The sequence below is a fragment of the Triticum dicoccoides genome, chromosome 5A (genome assembly GCF_002162155.2).
Source record: "Triticum dicoccoides isolate Atlit2015 ecotype Zavitan chromosome 5A, WEW_v2.0, whole genome shotgun sequence".
Classification (NCBI taxonomy): Eukaryota; Viridiplantae; Streptophyta; class Magnoliopsida; order Poales; family Poaceae; genus Triticum; species Triticum dicoccoides.
Genome location: NC_041388.1, coordinates 5,958,615 through 5,977,492, shown reverse-complemented (window position 1 = coordinate 5,977,492; position 18,878 = coordinate 5,958,615). Strand labels below are relative to the sequence as shown.

Below are 18,878 nucleotides of genomic sequence, written 5' to 3'. Positions count from 1 at the left end.
CCCCCTTTAGGGTTCCCCCAAACCCTAGGCGCATGGGCCTTAGGGGGGGAGGCGCCCAGCACACTAAGGGGCTGGTCCCTCTCCACATACAGCCCATAGGGCCCTCCGTGGCAGGTGGACCCTCCCGATGGACCCCCGGAACCCCTCCGATGGTCCCGGTATAATACCGGCAACCCCCCGAATTATTCCGGTGACCGTATGATGACTTTCTATATATAAATCTTTACCTCCCGGTGGATCATCCGAGACTCCGAACAACATCCGGTAACCACATACAAACTTCCTTTATAACCCTAGCGTCATCGAACCTTAAGTGTGTAGACCCTACGGGTTCGGGAAGCATGCTGACATGACCGAGACGTTCTCCGGTCAATAACCAACAGCGAGATCTGGATACCCATGTTGGTTCCCACATGTTCCACGATGATCTCATCGGATGAACCACGATGTCAAGGACTTAATCAATCCCGTATATGATTCCCTTTGTCTAGCGGTATGATACTTGCCCGAGATTCGATCATCGGTATCCCGATACCTTGTTCAATCTCGTTACCGGCAAGTCTCTTTACTTGTTCCGTAACACATCATCCCGTGATCAACTCCTTGATCACATTGTGCACATTATGATGATGTCCTACCGAGTGGGCCCAGAGATACCTCTCGGTCACACGGAGTGAAAAATCCCAGTCTCGATTCGTGCCAACCCAACAGACACTTTCGGAGATACCCGTAGTGCACCTTTATAGCCACCCAGTTACGTTGTGACGTTTGGCACACACAAAGTATTCCTACGGTATCCGGGAGTTGCACATTCTCATGATCTAAGGAAATGATACTTGACATTAGAAAAGCTTTAGCATACGAACTACACGATCTTGTGCTATGCTTAGGATTGGGTCTTGTCCATCACATCATTCTCCTAATGATGTGATCCCGTTATCAACGACATCCAATGTCCATGGTCAGGAAACCGTAACCATCTATTGATCAACGAGCTAGTCAACTAGAGGCTTACTAGGGACATGGTGTTGTCTATGTATCCACACATGTATCTGAGTTTCCTATCAATACAATTCTAGCATGGATAATAAACGATTATCATGAACAAGGAAATATAATAACAACCAATTTATTATTGCCTCTAGGGCATATTTCCAACAGTCTCCCACTTGCACTAGAGTCAATAATCTAGTTCACATCGCCATGTGATTAACACTCACAGGTCACATCGCCATGTGACTAACACCAGAGAGTTTACTAGAGTCAGTAATCTAGTTCACATCACTATGTGATTAACAATCAATGAGTTTTGGGTTTGATCATGTTTCTTGTGAGAGAGGTTTTAGTCAACGGGTCTACAACATTCAGATCCGTATGTACTTTGCAAACTCTATGTCATCTCCTAGATGCAGCTACCACGCTCTATTTGGAGCTATTCCAAATAACTGTTCTACTATACGAATCCAGTTTACTACTCAGAATAATCTGGATTAGTGTCAAAGTTTGCATCGGCGTAACCCTTTACAACGAACTCTTTTACCACCTCCATAATCGAGAAAATTCCTTAGTCCATTAGTTACTAAGGATAACTTTGACCGTTGTGCTTGTTGAAAATATGCCCTAGAGGCAATAATAAAAGCATTATTATTATATTTCTTTGTTCATGATAATTGTATTTATTCATGCTATAATTGTATTATCCGGAAATCGTAATACATGTGTGAATAACAGACACCAACATGTCCCTAGTAAGCCTCTAGTTGACTAGCTCGTTGATCAACATATAGTCATGGTTTCCTGGCTATGGACATTGGATGTCATTGATAACGGGATCACATCATTAGGAGAATGATGTGATGGACAAGACCCAATCCTAAGCATAGCGCAAGATCGTGTAGTTCGTTTGCTAGAGCTTTTCCAATGTCAAGTATCTTTTCCTTTGACCATGAGATCGTGTAACTCCCGGATACCATAGGAGTGCTTTGGGTGTACCAAACGTCACAACGTAACTGGGTGACTATAAAGGTGCACTACAGGTATCTCCGAAAGTGTCTGTTGGGTTGACACGGATCGAGACTGGGATTTGTCACTCCGTATGACGGAGAGGTATCACTGGGCCCACTCGGTAATGCATCATCATAATGAGCTCAAAGTGACCAAGTGTCTGGTCACGGGATCATGCATTACGGTACGAGTAAAGTGACTTGCCGGTAACGAGATTAAACGAGGTATTGGGATACCGACGATCGAATCTCGGGCAAGTAACATACCGATTGACAAAGAGAATTGCATACGGGGTTGCTTGAATCCTCGACATCGTGGTTCATCCGATGAGATCATCGTGGAGCATGTGGGAGCTAACATGGGTATCCAGATCCCACTGTTGGTTATTGACCGGAGAGTCGTCTCGGTCATGTCTACATGTCCCCCGAACCCGTAGGGTCTACACACTTAAGGTTCAGTGACGCTAGGGTTGTAGGGATATGTATATGCAGTAACCCGAATGTTGTTCGGAGTCCCGGATGAGATCCCGGACGTCACGAGGAGTTCCGGAATGGTTCGGAGGTAAATATTTATATATGGGAAGTCCTGTTTCGGCCATCGGGACAAGTTTCGGGGTAATCGGTATTGTACCGGGACCACCGGAAGGGTCCCGGGGGTCCACCGGGTGGGGACACCTGTCCTAGGGGGCCACATGGGCTGTAGGGGGTGCGCCTTGGCCTACATGGGCCAAGGGCACCATCCCCAAGAGGCCCATGCGCCTAGGGTTACAAGGGGAAAGAGTCCTAGGAGGGGAAGGCACCTCCTAGGTGCCTTGGGGGGGAGGGAAACCCCCCTTGGCCGCCGCCCCACCCTAGGAGATTGGATCTCCTAGGGCCAGCGCCCCCCCCCCTTGGCCCTCCTATATATAGTGAGGGAAGGAGGGCTTTTCTCCCACGCCTTTGGTTGCCTCCTTCTCCCTCTCCAACACCTCCTCCTCTCCATAGCGCTTGGCGAAGCCCTGACGGAGTACTGCAGCTCCATCATCACCACGCCGTCGTGCTGCTGCTGGTGCCATCTCCCTCAACCTCTCCTTCCCCCTTGCTGGATCAAGAAGAAGGAGACGTGGCTGTTCCGTACGTGTGTTGAACGCGGAGGTGCCGTCCGTTCGGTGCTAGGATCTTCGGTGATTCGAATCACGTCGAGTACGACTCCCTCATCCATGTTCTTTGAACGCTTCCGCTCGCGATCTACAAGGTACGTAGATGCATCTAATCACTCGTTGCTAGATGAACTCCTAGATGGATCTTGGTGAAACCGTAGGAAAAATTTTGTTTTTCTGCAACGTTCCCCAACAGTGGCATCATGAGCTAGGTCTATGCGTAGTTCTTCTTGCGCGAGTAGAACACAATTTGTTGTGGGCGTAGATGTTTTCAACTTTCTTGCCGCTACTAGTCTTATCTTGCTTCAACGGTATTGTGGGATGAAGCGGCCCGGACCAACCTTACACGTGCGCTTACGGCCGGGAAGAAGTCAAAGAATGGACCCAAGCCTGAGACGGAGTGCTTTTATTGCAAAGGGAAGGGTCACTGGAAACGGAACTGCCCCAAATACTTAGCGGACAAGAAGGTCGGCAGCGCCAAAGGTATATTTGATATACATGTAATTGATGTGTACCTTACCAGTACTCGTAGTGACTCCTGGGTATTTGATACCGGTGCCGTTGCTCATATTTGTAACTCACAGCAGGAGCTGCGGAATAAACGGAGACTGGCGAAGGACGAGGTGACGATGCGCGTCGGGAATGGTTCCAAGGTCGATGTGATCGCCGTCGGCACGCTACCTGTACATTTACCTACGGGATTAGTTATAAACCCCAATAATTGTTATTTAGTGCCAAGTTTGAGCTTGAACATTGTATCAGGATCTCGTTTAATACGAGATGGCTACTCATTTAAATCCGAGAATAATGGTTGTTTTATTTATATGAGAGATATGTTTTATGGTCATGCTCCGATGGTCAATGGTTTATTCTTAATGAATCTCGAGCGTAATGCTACACATATTTATAGTGTAAGTACCAAAAGATGTAAGGTTGATAATGATAGTCCCACATACTTGTGGCACTGCCGCCTTGGTCACATAGGTGTCAAACGCATGAAGAAGCTCCATGCAGATGGACTTTTAGAGTCTCTTGATTATGAATCATTTGACACGTGCGAGCCATGCCTCATGGGTAAGATGACCAAGACTCCGTTCTCAGGAACAATGGAGCGAGCAACCAACTTATTGGAAATCATACATACTGATGTGTGCGGTCCAATGAGTGTTGAGGCTCGCGGTGGCTATCGTTATGTTCTCACCCTCACTGATGACTTGAGTAGATATGGGTATGTCTACTTAATGAAACACAAGTCTGAAACCTTTGAAAAGTTCAAGGAATTTCAGAGTGAGGTTGAGAATCAACGTGACAGGAAAATCAAGTTTCTACGATCAGATCGTGGAGGAGAATACTTGAGTCGCGAATTTGACACACACTTAAGGAAATGTGGAATAGTTTCACAACTCACGCCGCCTGGAACACATCAGCGTAACGGTGTGTCCGAACGTCGTAATCGCACTCTATTGGATATGGTGCGGTCTATGATGTCTCTTACCGATTTACCGCTATCATTTTGGGGATACGCTCTAGAGACAGCTACATTCACTTTAAATAGGGCTCCGTCTAAATCCGTTGAGACGACACCGTATGAATTATGGTTTGGCAAGAAACCTAAGCTGTCGTTTCTAAAAGTTTGGGGATGCGATGCTTATGTCAAGAAACTTCAACCTGAAAAGCTCGAACCCAAGTCAGAAAAATGCGTCTTCATAGGATACCCTAAGGAAACCATTGGGTATACCTTCTACCTAAGATCCGAAGGCAAGATATTTGTTGCCAAGAACGGACACTTTCTAGAGAAAGAGTTTCTCTCGAAAGAAGTAAGTGGGAGGAAAGTAGAACTTGATGAAGTATTACCTCTTGAACCGGAAAATGGCGCAACTCAAGAAAATGTTCCTGAGGTGCCTGCACCGACTAGAGAGGAAGTTAATGATAATGATCAAGATACTTCTGATCAAGCTCCTGCTGAAATTCGAAGGTCCACAAGGACACGTTCCGCACCAGAGTGGTACGGCAACCCTGTCTTGGAAATCATGTTGTTAGACAACAGTGAACCTTCGAACTATGAAGAAGCGATGGCGGGCCCGGATTCCGACAAATGGCTAGAAGCCATGAAATCCGAGATAGGATCCATGTATGAAAACGAAGTATGGACTTTGACTGACTTGCCCGTTGAGCGGCGAGCCATAGAAAATAAATGGATCTTTAAGAAGAAGACAGACGCGGATGGTAATGTGACCATCTATAAAGCTCGGCTTGTCGCTAAGGGTTATCGACAAGTTCAAGGAGTTGACTACGATGAGACTTTCTCACCGGTAGCGAAGCTAAAGTCCGTCCGAATCATGTTAGCAATTGCCGCATTCTACGATTATGAGATATGGCAAATGGACGTCAAAACGGCGTTCCTTAATGGTTTCCTTGAGGAAGAGTTGTATATGATGCAGCCGGAAGGTTTTGTCGATCCTAAGAATGCTAACAAGGTGTGCAAGTTCCAACGCTCGATTTATGGGCTGGTGCAAGCATCTCGGAGTTGGAACATTCGCTTTGATGAGATGATCAAAGCGTTTGGGTTTACGCAGACTTATGGAGAAGCCTGCGTTTACAAGAAAGTGAGTGGGAGCTCTGTAGCATTTCTCGTACTATATGTAGATGACATACTTTTGATGGGAAATGATATAGAACTCTTGGACAGCGTCAAGGCCTACTTGAATAAGAGTTTTTCTATGAAGGACCTTGGAGAAGCTGCTTATATATTAGGCATCAAGATCTATAGAGATAGATCAAGACGCCTCATAGGTCTTTCACAAAGCACATACCTTGATAAGATTTTGAAGAAGTTCAAAATGGATCAGTCCAAGAAAGGGTTCTTGCCTGTTTTGCAAGGTGTGAGATTGAGCTCGGCTCCATGCCCGACCACGGCAAAAGATAAAGAAGAGATGAGTGTCATCCCCTATGCTTCAGCCATAGGATCTATTATGTATGCCATGCTGTGTACCAGACCTGATGTAAACCTTGCCGTAAGTTTGGTAGGAAGGTACCAAAGTAATCCCGGCAGGGAACACTGGACAGCGGTCAAGAATATCCTGAAGTACCTGAAAAGGACAAAGGACATGTTTCTCGTTTATGGAGGTGACGAAGAGCTCGTCGTAAAGGGTTACGTCGACGCTAGCTTCGACACAGATCTGGATGACTCTAAGTCACAAACCGGATACGTGTATATGTTGAATGGTGGAGCAGTGAGCTGGTGCAGCTGCAAGCAGAGCGTCGTGGCGGGATCTACATGTGAAGAGGAGTACATGGCAGCCTCGGAGGCAGCACATGAAGCAATATGGGTGAAGGAGTTCATCACCGACCTAGGAGTCATACCCAATGCGTCGGGGCCAATCAAACTCTTTTGTGACAACACTGGAGCTATTGCACTTGCCAAGGAGCCCAGGTTTCACAAGAAGACAAGGCACATCAAGCGTCGCTTCAACTCCATTCGTGAAAATGTTCAAGATGGAGACATAGAGATTTGTAAAGTACATACGGACATGAATGTAGCAGATCCGTTGACTAAACCTCTCCCTAGGGCAAAACATGATCAACACCAGAATTCCATGGGTGTTCGATTCATCACAATGTAACTAGATTATTGACTCTAGTGCAAGTGGGAGACTGTTGGAAATATGCCCTAGAGGCAATAATAAAAGCATTATTATTATATTTCTTTGTTCATGATAATTGTCTTTATTCATGCTATAATTGTATTATCCGGAAATCGTAATACATGTGTGAATAACAGACACCAACATGTCCCTAGTAAGCCCCTAGTTGACTAGCTCGTTGATCAACAGATAGTCATGGTTTCCTGGCTATGGACATTGGATGTCATTGATAACGGGATCACATCATTAGGAGAATGATGTGATGGACAAGACCCAATCCTAAGCATAGCGCAAGATCGTGTAGTTCGTTTGCTAGAGCTTTTCCAATGTCAAGTATCTTTTCCTTTGACCATGAGATCGTGTAACTCCCGGATACCGTAGGAGTGCTTTGGGTGTACCAAACGTCACAACGTAAATGGGTGACTATAAAGGTGCACTACAGGTATCTCCGAAAGTGTCTGTTGGGTTGACACGGATCGAGACTGGGATTTGTCACTCCGTATGACGGAGAGGTATCACTGGGCCCACTCGGTAATGCATCATCATAATGAGCTCAAAGTGACCAAGTGTCTGGTCACGGGATCATGCATTATGGTACGAGTAAAGTGACTTGCCGGTAACGAGATTTAACGAGGTATTGGGATACCGACGATCGAATCTCGGGCAAGTAACATACCGATTGACAAAGGGAATTGCATACGGGGTTGCTTGAATCCTCGACATCGTTGTTCATCCGATGAGATCATCGTGGAGCATGTGGGAGCTAACATGGGTATCCAGATCCCGCTGTTGGTTATTGACCGGAGAGTCGTCTCGGTCATGTCTACATGTCCCCCGAACCCGTAGGGTCTACACACTTAAGGTTCGGTGACGCTAGGGTTGTAGGGATATGTATATGCAGTAACCCGAATGTTGTTCGGAGTCCCGGATGAGATCCCGGACGTCACGAGGAGTTCCGGAATGGTTCGGAGGTAAAGATTTATATATGGGAAGTCCTGTTTCGGCCATCGGGACAAGTTTCGGGGTAATCGGTATTGTACCGGGACCACCGGAAGGGTCCCGAGGGTCCACCGGGTGGGGCCACCTGTTCCAGGGGGCCACATGGGCTGTAGGGGGTGCGCCTTGGCCTACATGGGCCAAGGGCACCAGCCCCAAGAGGCCCATGCGCCTAGGGTTACAAGGGGAAAGAGTCCTAGGAGGGGAAGGCACCTCCTAGGTGCCTTGGGGGGGAGGGAAACCCCCCTTGGCCGCCGCCCCACCCTAGGAGATTGGATCTCCTAGGGCCGGCGCCCCCCCCCCGCTTGGCCCTCCTATATATAGTGAGGGAAGGAAGGCTTTTCTCCCACGCCTTTGGTTGCCTCCTTCTCCCTCTCCAACACCTCCTCCTCCTCCATAGCGCTTGGCGAAGCCCTGACGGAGTACTGCAGCTCCATCATCACCACGCCGTCGTGCTGCTGCTGGTGCCATCTCCCTCAACCTCTCCTCCCCCCTTGCTGGATCAAGAAGAAGGAGACGTGGCTGTTCCGTTCGTGTGTTGAACGCGGAGGTGCCGTCCGTTCGGTGCTAGGATCTTCGGTGATTCGAATCACGTCGAGTACGACTCCCTCATCCACGTTCTTTGAACGCTTCCGCTCGCGATCTACAAGGTATGTAGATGCATCTAATCACTCGTTGCTAGATGAACTCCTAGATGGATCTTGGTGAAACCGTAGGAAAAATTTTGTTTTTCTGCAACGTTCCCCAACAGTGCTGTGATCCATTCTTGGATCACACTTGCACCCCTTGACTGACTCATGGCAAGGCACATTTCAAGTGCGGTACACAACATGGCATATCGTATAGAGCCTATGACAAAAGCATAGGGGACGACCTTCGTCCTTCCTCTTTCTTCTGCCATGGTCGAGCTTTAAGCCTTAACTTCATACCTTACAACTCAGGCAAGAACTCCTTCTTTGACTGATCCATCTTGAACACCTTCAAGATTATGTCAAGGTATGTGCTCATTTGAAAGTACCATTAAGCGTTTTGATCTATCCTTATAGATCTTGATGCACAATGTTCAAGTAGCTTAATCCAGGCTTTCCATTGAAAAACACTTTCCAAATAACCCTATATGCTTTCCAGAAATTCTACGTCATTTATGATCAACAATATGTCAACAACATATATTCATCAGAAATTCTATAGTGCTCCCACTCACTTTTTTGGAAATACAAGTTTCTCATAAACTTTGTATACACCCAAAATCTTTGATCATCTCATCAAAGCATACATTCCAACTCCGAGATGCTTACTCCAGTCCTTAGAAGGATTGTTGGAGCTTTGCATACTTGTTAGCATCTTTCAGGATTGACAAAACCTTCCGGTTGTATCACATACAACCTTTCCTCAAGAAAATCGTCGAGGAAACAATGTTTTGACATCCTATCTGCAAGATTTCATAAATAATGCAGTAATCGCTAATATAATTCCAACAGACTCTTAGCATCGCTACGAGTGAGTAGTCAACTCCTTGAACTTGTCGGAAAACATCTTAACGACAAGTCGAGCTTTCTTAATGGTGATACTTACCATCATTGTCCGTCTTCCTTTTAAAATCCATATGTACCTAACAGCCTTACGACCATCAAGTAGTTCTTCCAAAGTCTACACTTTGTTTTCATATATGGATCCTCTCTCGGATTATATGGCCTCGAGCCATTTTGGAATCCAGGCCCACCATCGCTTCTCCATAGCTCGTAGGTTCATTGTTGTCTAGCAACATGACTTTCAAGACAGGATTACGTACCACTCTGAAGTAGTACGCATCCTTGTCATCCTACGAGGTTTGGGAGTGACTTGATCCGAAGTCTCATGATCAATATCATAAGCTTCCACTTCAATTGGTGTAGGTGCCACAGGAACAACTCTTTGTGCCCTGCTATACACTAGTTGAAGTGACGGTTCAATAACCTCATCAAGTCTCCACCATCCTCCCACTCAATTCTTTCGAGAGAAACTTTTCCTCGAGAAAGGATCCGATTTCAGAAACAATTCCTTATTGCTTTCGGATCTGAGACAGGAGGTATACCCAACTTTTTTGGGTGTCCTATGAAGATGCATTTATCCGCTTTGGGTTCGAGCTTATCAGCCTGAAACTTTTTCACATAAGCGTCGCAACCCCAAACTTTTAAGAAATGACAACTTAGGTTTCTCTAAACCATAGTTCATACGGTGTCATCTCATCGGAATTACGCGGTGCCCTATTTAAAGTGAATGTGGTTGTCTCTAATGCCTAACCCATAAACTATCGTGGTAATTCGATAAGAGACATCATGGTATGCATCATATCCAATAGGGTGCAGTTATGATGTTCGGACACACCATCACACTATGGTGTTCCAGGCTGTATTAGTTGTGAAACAATTTCCACAATGTCTTAATTCTGTGCCAAACTCGTAATTCAGATATTCATCTCTATGATCATATCATAGATCTTTTTTATCCTCTTGTCACGACGATCTTTCAACTTCACCCTGAAATTACTTGAACCTTTCAATAATTCAGACTCGTGATTCATCAAGTAAATATACTCAACATCTACTCAAATCATCTGTGAAGTAAGAACATAACGATATCCACTACACGCCTCAGCATTCATTGGACTGCACACATCAAAATGTATTACTTCTAGCAAGTTGCTTTGTAGTTCCATTTTACTGAAAACGAGGCTTTCAGTCATCTTGCCCATGTGGTGTGATTTGCATGTCTCAAGTGATTCAAAATCAAGTGAGTCCAAACGGTCCATTTGCATGGAGTTTCATATACACCAATAGACATGGTTCGCATGTCTCAAACTTTTCAAAAATGAGTGAGCCCAAAGATCCATCAACATGGAGCTTCTTCATGCGTTTTATACCGATATGACTTACATGGTAGTGCCACAAGTAGGTGGTACTATCATTACTATATTATATCTTTTGGCATGAACATGTGTATCACTACGATCGAGATTCAATAAACCATTCATTTTAGGTGCAAGACCATTGAAGGTATTATTCAAATAAACAGAGTAACCATTATTCTCCTTAAATGAATAACCGTATTGTGATAGTCATAATCCAATCATGTCTATGCTCAACGCAAACACCAAATAACAATTATTTAGGTTTAACACCAATCTTGATGGTAGAGGGAGCGTGCGATGCTTGATCATATCAACATTGGAAACACTTCCAACACATGTCGTCAGCTCACCTTTTAGCTAGTCTCCGTTTATTCTGTAGCCTTTTGTTTCGAGTTACTAACACTTAGCAACCGAACCGGTATTTAATACCCTGGTGCTACTAGGAGTACTAGTAAAGTACACATTAACACAATGTATATCCAATATACTTATATCGACCTTGCCAGCCTTCTCATCTACCAAGTATCTAGGGTAATTCTGCTCCAGTGGCTGTTCCCCTTATTACAGAAGCACTTAGTCTCGGGTTTGGGTTCAACCTTGGGTTTCTTCACTGGAGCAGTAGCTGATTTGCCGTTTCATGAAGTATCCCTTCTTGCCCTTGCCCTTCTTGAAACTAGTGGTTTCACCAACCATCAACAATTGATGCTCCTTCTTGATTTCTACTTTTGTGGTGTCAAACATCGCGAATATCTCAAGGATCATCATATATGTCCCTGATATATTATAGTTCATCACGAAGCTCTAGCAGCTTGGTGGTAATGACTTCGGAGAAACATCACTATCTCATCTGGAAGATCAACTCCCACTTGATTCAAATGATTGTTGTACTCAGACAATCTGAGCACAAGCTCAACAATTGAGCTTTTCTCCCTTAGTTTGCAGGTTAAGAAAATCGTCGGAGGTCTTATACCTCTTGACGTGGGCACAAGCCTGAAATCCCAATTTCAGCCCTCGAAACATCTCATATGTTTCATGACGTTTCAAAAGCGTCTTCGGTGCCTCAACTCTAAACCGTTTAACTGAACTATCACATAGTTATCAAAATGTGTATGTCAGATGTTCGCAACATCCACAGACGATGTTCGAGGTTCAGCACACTGAGCGGTGCATTAAGGACATAAGCCTTCTATGAAGCAATGAGGATAATCCTCAGTTTACGGACCTAGTCCGCATAATTTCTACTATCATCTTTCAACTAAATTTTCTCTAGGAACATATCTAAACAGTAGAACTGAAGCGCGAGCTACGACATAATTTGCGAAGACCTTTTGACTATGTTCAGGATAATTAAGTTCATCTTATGAACTCCCATTCAGATAGACATCCCTCTAGTCATCTAAGTGATTACATGATCCGAGTCAACTAGGCCGTGTCCGATCATCATGTGAGACGGACTAGTCAACATCGGTGAACATCTTCATGTTGATCGTATCTTCTATACGACTCATGTTCGACCTTTCGGTCTTCTGTGTTCCGAGGCCATGTCTGTACATGCTAGGCTCGTCAAGTTAACCTAAGTGTTTCGCATGTGTTCCGAGGCCATGTCTGTACATGCTAGGCTCGTCAACACCCGTTGTATTCGAACGTAAGAATCTATCACACCCGATCATCACGTGGTGCTTCGAAACGACGAACTTTCGCAACGGTGCACAGTTAGGGGGAACACTTTCTTGAAATTTTAATGAGGGATCATCTTATTTACTACCGTCGTTCTAAGCAAATAAGATGCAAAAACATGATAAACATCACATGCAATCAAATAGTGACATGATATGGCCAATATCATATTGCTCCTTTTGATCTCCATCTTCGGGGCTCCATGATCATCATCGTCACCGGCATGACACCATGATCTCCATCATCATAATCTCCATCATCGTGTCTTCATGAAGTTGTCTCGCCAGATATTACTTCTACTACTACAGCTAACGGTTAGCAATAAAGTAAAGTAATTACATGACGTTTATGTTGACACGCAGGTCATAAATAAATTAAGACAACTCCTATGGCTCCTGCCGGTTGTCATACTCATCGACATGCAAGTCGTGATTCCTATTACAAGAACATGATCAATCTCATACATCATATATCATTCATCACATTCTTCTTGGCCATATCACATCACATAGCATACCCTGCAAAAACAAGTTAGACATCCTCTAATTGTTGTTTGCATGTTTTACGTGGCTGCTATGGGTTTCTAGCAAGAACGTTTCTTACCTACGCAAAAACCACAACGTGATATGCCAATTGCTATTTACCCTTCATAAGGATCCTTTTCATCGAATCCGATCCGACTAAAGTGGGAGAGATAGACACCCGCCAGCCACCTTATGCAACTAGTGCATGTCAGTCGGTGGAACCGGTCTCACGTAAGCGTACGTGTAAGGTTGGTCCGGGCCGCTTCATCCCACAATGCCGCCGAATCAAGATTGGACTAGTAACGGTAAGCATATTGAACAAAATCAACGCCCATAACTACTTTGTGTTCTACTCGTGCATAGAATCTACGCAATAGACCTAGCTCTGATACCACTGTTGGGGAACGTAGCAGAAATTCAAAATTTTCCTACGTGTCACCAAGATCTATCTATGGAGAAACCAGCAACGAAGGGAAGGAGAGTGCATCTACATACCCTTGTAGATCACTAAGCGGAAGCGTTTAAGAGAACGGGGTTGAAGGAGTCGTACTCGTCGTGATCCAAATCACCGGAGATCCTAGTGCCGAACGGACGGCACCTCCGCGTTCAACACACATACAGCCCGGTGACGTCTCCCATGCCTTGATCCAGCAAGGAGAGAGGGAGAGGTTGAGGAAGACTCCGTCCAGCAGCAGCACGACGGCGTGGTGGTGGTGGAGGAGCGTGGCAATCCTGCAGGGCTTCGCCAAGCACCACGGGAGAGGAGAAGAACTTGGGAGAGGAGGAGGGCTGCGCCAGAACCTTGGTGCGGCTGCCCTCCCACCCCCCACATATATATAGGGGCAAGGGAGAGGGGGCCGGCCCCCTCAGATCCCATCTGAGGAGGGGGCGGCGGCCAAGGGGGGTTGCCTTGCCCCCCAAGGAAAGGGGGCGCCCCCCCTTTAGGGTTCCCCCAAACCCTAGGCGCATGGGCCTTAGGGGGGGAGGCGCCCAGCCCACTAAGGGGCTGGTCCCTCTCCACATACAGCCCATAGGGCCCTCCGTGGCAGGTGGACCCTCCCGGTGGACCCCCAGAACCCCTCCGGTGGTCCCGGTACAATACCGGCAACCCCCCGAATTATTCCGATGACCGTATGATGACTTTCTATATATAAATCTTTACCTCCCGGTGGATCATCCGAGACTCCGAACAACATTCAGTAACCACATACAAACTTCCTTTATAACCCTAGCGTCATCGAACCTTAAGTGTGTAGACCCTACGGGTTCGGGAAGCATGCTGACATGACCGAGACGTTCTCCTGTCAATAACCAACAGCGAGATCTGGATACCCATGTTGGTTCCCACATGTTCCACGATGATCTCATCGGATGAACCACGATGTCAAGGACTTAATCAATCCCGTATACAATTCCCTTTGTCTAGCGGTACGATACTTGCCCGAGATTCGATCGTCGGTATCCCGATACCTTGTTCAATCTCGTTACCGGTAAGTCTCTTTACTCGTTCCGTAACACATCATCCCGTGATCAACTCCTTGATCACATTGTGCACATTATGATGATGTCCTATCGAGTGGGCCCAGAGATACCTCTCCGTCACACGGAGTGACAAATCCCAGTCTCGATTCGTGCCAACCCAACAGACACTTTCGGAGATACCCGTAGTGCATCTTTATAGCCACCCAGTTACGTTGTGACGTTTGGCACACCCAAAGTATTCCTACGGTATCCGGGAGTTGCACAATCTCATGATCTAAGGAAATGATACTTGACATTAGAAAAGCTTTAGCATACGAACTACACGATCTTGTGCTATGCTTAGGATTGGGTCTTGTCCATCACATCATTCTCCTAATGATGTGATCCCGTTATCAAAGACATCCAATGTCCATGGTCAGGAAACCGTAACCATCTATTGATCAACGAGCTAGTCAACTAGAGGCTTACTAGGGACATGGTGTTGTCTATGTATCCACACATGTATCTGAGTTTCCTATCAATACAATTCTAGCATGGATAATAAACGATTATCATGAACAAGGAAATATAATAATAACCAATTTATTATTGCCTCTAGGGAATATTTCCAACATATGCAACCAGACATAAATTGATTGTTAATTTCTCAGGTTCAAGAGTATGGTGTTTGTTTTGAACATCTCAGTGTTTTGACACTACTTCTTTTGCACACAAACCTCAAAGCAAGTTGAATGAGCTAATCTAGGGTTTCCGCATTGCGGGTAGAGGAAGCGAGGGGTGCTGGTCATGTAGCTACATATCAACCACAGTTGTTTGGATATGGACATACTGTGCAGGACCGCAGATTCAGTTTGTTCTTTTTAGCTCGTTTTCCTTCTTCGCTTGGAGCTATCGCTTCAGTCTAATATACTTTCATCTCAATGATTCAATCGGCTGACATCATAAAGTCATGGAGGGAGTTGTTACTCCCTAGACTTTAATATGCTGGTAAACCCCTTTGCAAGCAAAAAAAAAACCAAAAGGTTCGATTGAAAACAACACCTTGCGATTTGATCTATGATTTTGGTTCACAACACACTTTGTTCCACTTCCACAGGGTCATCTTGGTTACAACCAATTTCTCACGGAATTAGTCTCACTATTTATTTATTTTTAATGCCAAGGAAAAATACATGTTAATCTTGAAATATATGCATGAAACCATCCAATAAGAAATGTAGCAAAAAAAGGGACTAACTTCTTCAAGATATATATATATTCACATCACAGTTCGCTACACACAGCTTCAAAACATAAATACAAACTTAGCTACAAAATATTCATTCTTTCAGCTAACATCACCGGTTTACAAAAAATGGAATCAGGACGAATCATTGCACGTACATCATCAGTTGTTATGGGCAAGTGGTAGGATAAAGAACTTGAGGACATAACATCAGAATTGTCCATGTACCAAAATCAACATCAAGGACCACTGCAAATTCCATGCCAAATGACTAGAAGTCAACACACAAATAGATAAGAGACCACAAGCTAGGATTGTGACGCATGGTTTAATAGCGGACAAGCTCGTATGTATGCCAGCTTACACTTGGAACTTAGAAATTTCATCTACTTGTAACAGCAAAAATATACATGCGTTTACAGTCAGATCACTATGGGAAAGAATTACCACAAACCAGCAACACAGTTAAAAATTAGTACTAGCTAGTGCTTTTTCAGAAAGTTCATTAGCCAAGATACTTGCTCCTCCTCGTGCTTACGCGTATGTGCAGAGCCAAGATACTTGTCCTTGTTGACCACCAAATGGATAAGGTAATAAACAACGCTTCCTCATGCACTAATAGGGGTTTCAATAAGGTGTACAGAAAATCTCACAAGCACAGACATGCATCTCTTGTTTGAGAAAATCCTAAAACTCCCAAGTCTACATATGGAAGATGGATGCTTGGCTAAAAAAACATGGATGAAGATTGTTCTCCACAACTTGCTGCACACAACATATTTACGAAAACCATAAACTTAGCGTACTTTATGGTGTGTGGTATGATATTTTAAACATCACATTGGTGTCACATAAGAGTGTATCGCACAATGCACATAAACTTGCATACTTAGTGCTAGCACTATATCTGGATAATAATTATATCTACATAAAATGGAATATACATACTAGAGAATTGAAATAATAATCTGTAGATTGGGCTAGTTAAAAGAGGAGATGTGTACCTAGCTTGTAATAACTTCTCCAAGTTCTGATAATTTTAAAGTCAACTCTACGGTGCTTCGTTGTTTTTTGAGTGTGTGAAACACCCCAACCTATGGAGTTAGCAAAACATATCTCTTAGTGCTAGCATTGTGCTCATAATACGTCGGTACAAAGAAATGGATGGCAGGGATCAAGCAAACCACCGTTATGATATACTTACAGAAATATGAACTTCAGCACCTGGAGGTCCCTTGCATGTGCTCATCAGCGTATTTTCCAACTGATAATTGCAGATAAAAAACATTGCAGTCAAGACCATGAAGACACCAACTATCGCACATGTAATTTCTTTTCAGCTCATTAATACACCCACCTCAATTGTGGTAGAAATACGTTTTCCATTGATAGATTCAATAAAATCACCTTTTTGGATTCCGAGTATCTCAGCATTAGATCCCTTTGACACCCAGGGTTCAATTGCCAAATAATTAACCACTACATGCATGAGAAATTGAGCACCTCCATGAAGTCATTACCCTACCTCTTGAACAACAAGACCGTCATCAATGTTAAACATATGCCATAACATGTCAGCATGAGCAGGTTCTAGAAGTTCGATGGCCTTAAACGTCATTCCAAGTTGGGGCCAGGCGAAATGCCTACATCAAACCAGATAATCATTTAGAATATTTTAAGCAAGGTATACATGGGCAAGTAACATTTTCAAAATAAGCAAACATTGGTGGAATCGAGCTTCTATCTTAGCATGTCAAGAAAAAACAACAATAACCAATTATTTTGAGTCAAAAATAGAGTTCAGAAAGGTCCAACGGGGATGAATCATTCATAGTAGTTGACAAATGCATTTGAGTATCACAAAATAGTAGAGGGGATTAACTGAGTATTTCATTATGACTGAGAACAATTGAGTATCACAAAATATATTTGTTAATGAATATCTCATAGGTTTAACTTGAAACTCTCCTTGAAAAAAGATGGCTTCAGGAAATTGTCCATCAAAATAGAGAGAAAAGCCTAAAACATAGTTTTCCATTAAACTTTACCGTAGAACTTGGCCAAGGACATGCAAAGCAAAACCCTTCTTATAACTAGTTGTCATCATAATCCATTTTGTACTCTCAGCATCTCAGCGTGGTTCTATACATGTTTATTTTTGTCTAGGCCCCATCAAAGACCCAGTTCATGATTTCCTTATAAATGATTATTATTGTTAAATTATTTATTGCAGCCACTTTTTTAAACATATGTCTCTCTATATATATACATAAAATACGACAATGCTCACTTCTTTTTAGAATCTTTACATAACTTTATGGTCATTAAATTGCATAAAAATGATAAAATAGATATACTATGAGAAATAGTTTGACTCCTAACGATAACTAAAAAAGAAACAATAGGAGAGAACACATTTTCATTGTGTCCATCACAGAACTGAAAGGGAAACCGTACCGATATTTCCTCCATGAATCCAAACAATTGAGCAAAATGGAAGAAGGTATAAAAGACTCAAATCTCTCAGGGTCGTTGACCATTCCAACAACTTCTCCATCCAAGTCAATAACTGGACCCCCATTGTCATACTGTAACAATTCATACTCTTCACCGCCTGACCAGACGCTGACAGGAGCATCCTTTGTGCGAATCAGCCGCGCGGTTGTCAGAACAAGGCCGGTTCTGCTCTCCTCATCCCAATCAACCCAGAAGCCAGAGCACCGTCTTAGCGGCTCACCATCTGTGTGATTCAAGCACAATTAATATATACGTTAAGTTGCGTGCGGCGATGGATCAAAAAATCCGAAACATACAGAGGATTAGAACGTACCAAGAGAGGATGAGACCCCTAGAAGAAATTTGGCAGCCGAGAGCACGGCCTTTCTTCCAGATTGACGGACGGAAAGGAGCTCGTCGGTGTGAAACAAGGTGGGAGGTTTGAAGTAAGCGATGGTAGGAATTTGCACAGGGCGGGGAGCTACAGGCGGCAGCAACATAAACATATATCGGTCAGATGATTCAGATCACACATGAGCAGATGAAGACGGTCTGTACCATTATTTAGGAATTCGAATGAAAACTTGGATGGTGGCTACGGGATAGCGCAATCAGACCTGACTCTTTGTCGATCTCGTCTTGTGCAATCTTGGCAAAGACGAGGGCGTACGCAATCAGGCGACGGATCCCTCTTCGTCTTCTTCGCGTTGGTATCGCCTCGGCTGGTCGGATCGGCCGCCGTGGCCCTTTTGTTATTGGGCTTCTCCACGCCCGCGCTCAACATCTTCTTGCTCGCGCGCAT

General features: G+C 44.3%; 1 pseudogene; it reads right to left on the bottom strand.

The window, feature by feature from the left end:
• Positions 1-16,282: 16,282 nt before the first annotated feature.
• On the bottom strand, positions 16,283-18,878 carry LOC119297341 (annotated as a pseudogene).